Raw genomic sequence first — 5,583 nt, 5'->3', positions numbered from 1 at the left:
AGGTTAAACATCCTTCACGCATTTCTATAGTGTTTTATAAAGGTGATTGCACGCTTCTATGATCTCCTGGTTGTCTTCCTTGGGACAATCCCAGTTTGTCAATACTTCTTTTAAACATGTTAAAAGAATACCGTCTAACCAGCATACACCACCATCTGTTTTGAACTTGCATTTCTATTTTTGAAGTCCAAGATTTCATTTGTTTTCCCTTTTGCAAATGGGATTCAATAGATGACTCATATTTAGTTCTAGTTCTGCTAAAATAAGCAAGTTCTATTCATAAAGTTGTCTTCTCTTGCACTGCAGTGGACACTGTCATTTGTTTTAGTGCATAGAATCTGAAGTCCCTTTGTGTGTTTGAGGAGTCTCCTTGGTGTGAGATAAAGACCATCACTCCTACAGGTGCTGATAATTTGGCAGGCAGTGGTGGGTGGCTACAAAATTCCTGTTGCAGAAGTGGTATCTGTGCTAGAAGCAAGTAATACTGAGTTCTTAGTGGAGGAGGGGAAGGGGTATAATCACAGCATTGATGATGACTTCCTAATTAGACCACCTCTGTGTGGATGCCCTTTTTACCCTAGTTGGGCTCTGACTCTTCACTCTAATACATCCCCAGATTGTGCACTGTCTGACCATGCTGGGACCCCTACAACCCAGGTCAGGCTACCCCTCCACACAGATGGCCTCCTCACTCTCGTTTGAGCTCTGATTCCCCATGCTGGATCATTGCATTGCGTCAGTGACTGCCTCATCCTGCTCAAGTTCTTACATGCCACACTACATGCCTTCTTGATGATATCCTCCTCAGCCTTATACTCTGACTCCTTATACCAGGCTGCCTTCTTGTGTGAATTCCCTCTTCACTCTGCTTGGGCTCTAACTCCCTATACTTGGCTATTCTCTGATGTGATATGGTCCTCATTCAATTAGGGCTCTGACATCCTACTCTGGGGAACTGCAGCTCACCTCTCCCATTCCCACTAGTGCACTGCCTATATTGTTCTGCCTCACCTAAGAGCTTCAGGACTGAGCTATTAGGAAGGAAAAGGAATGAGGACAGGAGGAGTCTCAATATCATCTTAAACTCTTTTGTGTTTTATAGGCAAGATTAAGTTTCAAAAAAGGAACCCCAACTAATACACACTATACAGTACCTAGATTTTTAAAATCAAAACGTAGAACTTTATATTTACTCCTATTAAATTTTATCCTGTTGGGTTTTTTTGTTTTTGAGATGGAGTCTTACTCTGTCACCCAGGCTGGAGTGCAGTGGCAGGATCTCAGCTCACTGCAACCTCTGCTTCCCGGGTCCAAGTGATTTTCCTGCCTCTGCCTCCCGAATAGCTAGGATTACAGGTGTGCGCCACCACATCCAGCTAATTTTTGTATTTTTAATAGAGACAGGGTTTCATCATGTTGGTCCAACTGGTCTCGAACTCCTGACCACAGGTGATCCGCCCACCTCGGCCTCCCAAAGTGCTGGGATTACAGGCGTGAGCCACTGTGCTGGGCCTATCTTATTGTTTTTGACCTATCATTTCAATATGTTCTAATCTTCTTGGGTTTGACATTTATTAACGTTAGCAACTTTCTGACACTTAAACATTTCATAAACATGTTTTTATTTTTGTTAAAAAAAAAAAAGGTACTGATTTAACAGGCTCAAAAGAAAGCCCTAGAGAACAAAATCCTGAGTAACACAATGTGAGACAAAGTTGCAGACTGGCAACGGTCTGATGATCAAATTTTATTTCATCTTCCTATAAAGGTATATAAGAAAGTCTGACAAATAAGCTTGAGAAAATAAACAGTGCTTATTCATTTTTGTCCCTCACTGAATACTGAATAAGTGAATGGATGAAGAATATAAGGTCTTTGTTTTTGTAGAAGCCACTTTGCAGAAAAATTACAATGTAGATGTGGTTAATCCATGATCAATGTAATTAGAGACTATATCTGATGTAGGTCTTGGGTTCTATGGTTCCACAGATATAAGTAATATATCCCAAAAGATATGGCCTAATAATAATCTTCTCTATGACAAAATTATGTTCTAAGTCCTACATGATGTGTATACACATGGACACACACTATTTACATAAACAAGTGTAAGACACAATATATACTGAATATAATCTGACTGATATAATAGTAAGTGGCAAAGTTTGAACTCAAACCCAAGTACCCTTCTGCTTAACTACTGCCCTATTAGATTAAAAGTATTAAATAATCATCAATATTTTTGCTTGTCTTTCTAAAACATAATATTTGAAGGAGCCAGAGCATATAAAAATTATTCAAGCATAGCTCGTCTGTGTATTTTTTGCTTTTCATAATTTTCTCTCTTACATGTAGTGGCATGGAATCACACCAAAGTAGAAGTGCCATAACAATGCAAAACCCCTAGATAGTTAATAAATTCTTACTCGTTAGCCCCATTTATTCATTCTGAGGTATCACAGACGAAAAGAGAAAAAGCCATACCTGCCTCTCATAAGGAGGGTTTTTAGCTACAACTGTTGGCTATAACACATCTACTTGTTTGACACATATAAATGCTCAAGAAACATCTGTTGTTTTCTCTTCTTCACTCACCTTAAACGTTTATTGAGAGTCTCTATGTGCTGGGTGCTATACAAAGCATCAGGGCTACAAACATATGTAAAAATATCTGCCTTCAATTATTTCTGTATGTGTATCTACAGCTAAAAGAGGAGAGAAACTAAAGCAAGGGCTTCACAGAACAGATGATATCTAGAGGAACCAATTTGTCATCAGGAGAGCCAGCTCTACACAGGATTCTTAAGTGTTTACTACATATTCTCTATGAAATATGCTTCTATGACCTTCCCAGTAACCCAAATTTAGAAACCTTGCCTAATTCCCTATTTTTCATAACTCTTCACAACATAAAACTAAGAAGGTAGTCTTTAGCACATGCTACAAAGATCTATTAATATAAAACCTAAAATCTCCCCATTCAATAAATTTTTACATTTCTACATACCAGTTACTAGGCAAAATACTTAATTTTCACAGTATCTCTCATTATACAAGACAATCTGTTGACATGCTATCAAAGCACTTCACTATGAAAACGTAAGAACAAGTTAGATTGTTTCAAAATACCTCTCAACAGAAAAAACCTGAGACAGACTCAAACTAGCACTCATTTCAAAAGTAATCAAGAATTTAAGTTAAAACCAGTGAATAATGGTTAAAGAAGGGGGAAAAAATGAGGTATGGGTTCATATCAGGAAATATAAACAGATCTAACCAATGACCAAAATGGAAAACTAGCAAAACAGAAGACTACACTTTTAGATATTTAAGAGTGGTGCCTTATCCAAAAGGACATGAAATAAGGTAAAGAACTAAGGGAAGATAGACATCAAATTCTGAAGAGGACTCAGAAAAAATGGTATGGGACAATAGAAAATGATCAAATCAAAAGAACAATGTAGATATTTTTAATTCTTTTCATTAAAAATATGAAAATTGTATTTTTTGAAACAAATATTGGGCCAGGTACAATTGTCCATGCCTGTAATCACAGTGCTTTGGGAGGCTGAGATGGGAGGATTGCTTGATCCCAGGAGTTTGAGAGCATCCTGGGCAACATAGTGAGAACTCAACTCTATAAAAAATTAGCCGAGCATGGTGGCATGCACCTGCAGTCCTAACTGCTCAGGAGGCTAAGGCAGGAGGATCACCTGAGCCCAGGAGTTTGAGGCTGCAATGAGCTATGACTGTGCTACTACACTCCAGCCTGGGTGACAAAGAGACCCTGTCTCTTAAAATAGAAGACAAATAAATGTGGAAAAGTCCTTGTTTCTGGCCCACAGTGATTCTTCCCCAGTCCCCACCTTTTTTTTCCTTTTTATAGGGTGAAGGGAAGAGAGAGAAGCTCAGGAGTGTATTTGAAAGATTACATGTTATTATTTTATTGAACATTTCCAATGATGTTTGTAGTAGGAAGACTTTTGGTTCAACAGGTACCACATATTTACACAACTTTTTAGCAATTCCAATCTCTTTGTGGTTATTCAAGTAAGTCAAGTCATTCTTTCCTTCTGTTGCTTTTGAACACTTTCCCTCTGTCTAAAGTGCCTTGAGACCCTTTGTCCATCTGACCAACTGCCACTGTTCTTCGAGGAGGCTCATGTGTCATTTTCTCCTGGAATAATTTTTTCTTTACATACCACTGAATATTATAGTAACCCTCCTTCTATGCTCCCATAACACCCTACGTGTATCTCTTTTTATACTGTAATACAACTGTTAATTTTCCCTTTTTTTCCCCTATGACACTGTTCTTGAATGTCAGGAACTTAGTTTTTAGATTTTGTTTGAATGTCCAGCAACTAGCACAGTATACCTCAGTAGATACTTAGAAAATTCATAGAAAAAAATAATTAGCAATTTGTCTTTCCAGAATGTATGCTATACAGTAGAAAAACTACTGTATTGAACTCTGCCCATAACTAGCTGTAACTCACAAAATCTGAGCCTCCAATAAAGTAAGGTAATTTTTAGATCTCTAAAGTTCCCTGTGATTCTCAACCTAGTTTTCATTTCTAAATATTCTGAACAAGAAATAAAACTACTTTTAAAAGAATGGACTTTAATTCAAATGCTTATTAATTTACACAGCTCTTATCTCAATTCGTTAGGTTTTAATATAGAGATTTTATTAGTGTAGTGGCTGTCAGAGAACAGCTTTACTAACTTGATGGCCTTAGGGCTATAATGATCTATGTTTCTCTCCACTTCGCTGGCATATGATTTTCTTCCCTTAAGAATTTCTCTTTCTCCTTGTTATCTGTTGCCTCCACTTCTATTAATAATCTCACTTTTTGCCTAGATCCAGAGCTAGTCCACGAAGGGGCTTGCCATATGACAGAAACTAGTGATGGCTAAGTGGAAGAAAATGAACTCCAGAAGTCTTTTCTTGTCTTCTCTTGCTCAGAGTGAAGGCATATTGATTTTACAAAGACTTCAACCCCAGTTCCCTTGCTCACTACTACTCCTTCCACCCATATTCCATCTTGTAATTTTGGACAGTCAAAAACATAAAGAGGAGAGAGCCTTCTTATTTTCTGTCTGGTTCCCTTTATCCTTTCCTGTCTTTTTAAAACCTCTACCCAATAATTTTAAAACAGTCTCCAATCTTACAATCTGTCATATAGAGAAAGGAATCCGTTTCCCACTGAAGCAGAGAAATGTGTCCCTGCCTAAAAATATCTTCCCATGGTAGTTAGTTCCTATCACTAAGATACTGTTAGTATTACAGGCACATTATAAATTAGATAGGCTTTTTTGGTCCTGACCAAAGGGGTCACTGCCACATATAAAATCAATTTAATTGATTTATGGAGGTGGGGTTTACAGATTGCAGTTACAAATTAACTTTTGAAATATAAGCTACTTATAATTCAGGGTCTGGTTATCCAATCATAAATAGCACTTTTTGTGTTCTGAGTCACACTAAAACAGTAATGAGTATCTTCCTCTGCAAATGTGTTAGAAAAGATCAATGCTGTATTAGTTAAAATGTACCCACCATAATCGGTATTTATTGAA

At 37.5% G+C, this 5,583-nt stretch overlaps 1 protein-coding gene across 2 annotated transcripts in view; it reads right to left on the bottom strand.

The window, feature by feature from the left end:
* Window positions 1-5,583, bottom strand: part of FNDC3A (fibronectin type III domain containing 3A) — a 228,056-nt gene that overhangs the window by 120,157 nt on the left and 102,316 nt on the right. The window lies entirely within an intron of this gene.

This window comes from Pan paniscus, chromosome 14 (assembly GCF_029289425.2).
Source record: "Pan paniscus chromosome 14, NHGRI_mPanPan1-v2.0_pri, whole genome shotgun sequence".
Classification (NCBI taxonomy): Eukaryota; Metazoa; Chordata; class Mammalia; order Primates; family Hominidae; genus Pan; species Pan paniscus.
This window is presented reverse-complemented; position numbering and strand designations above follow the sequence as displayed.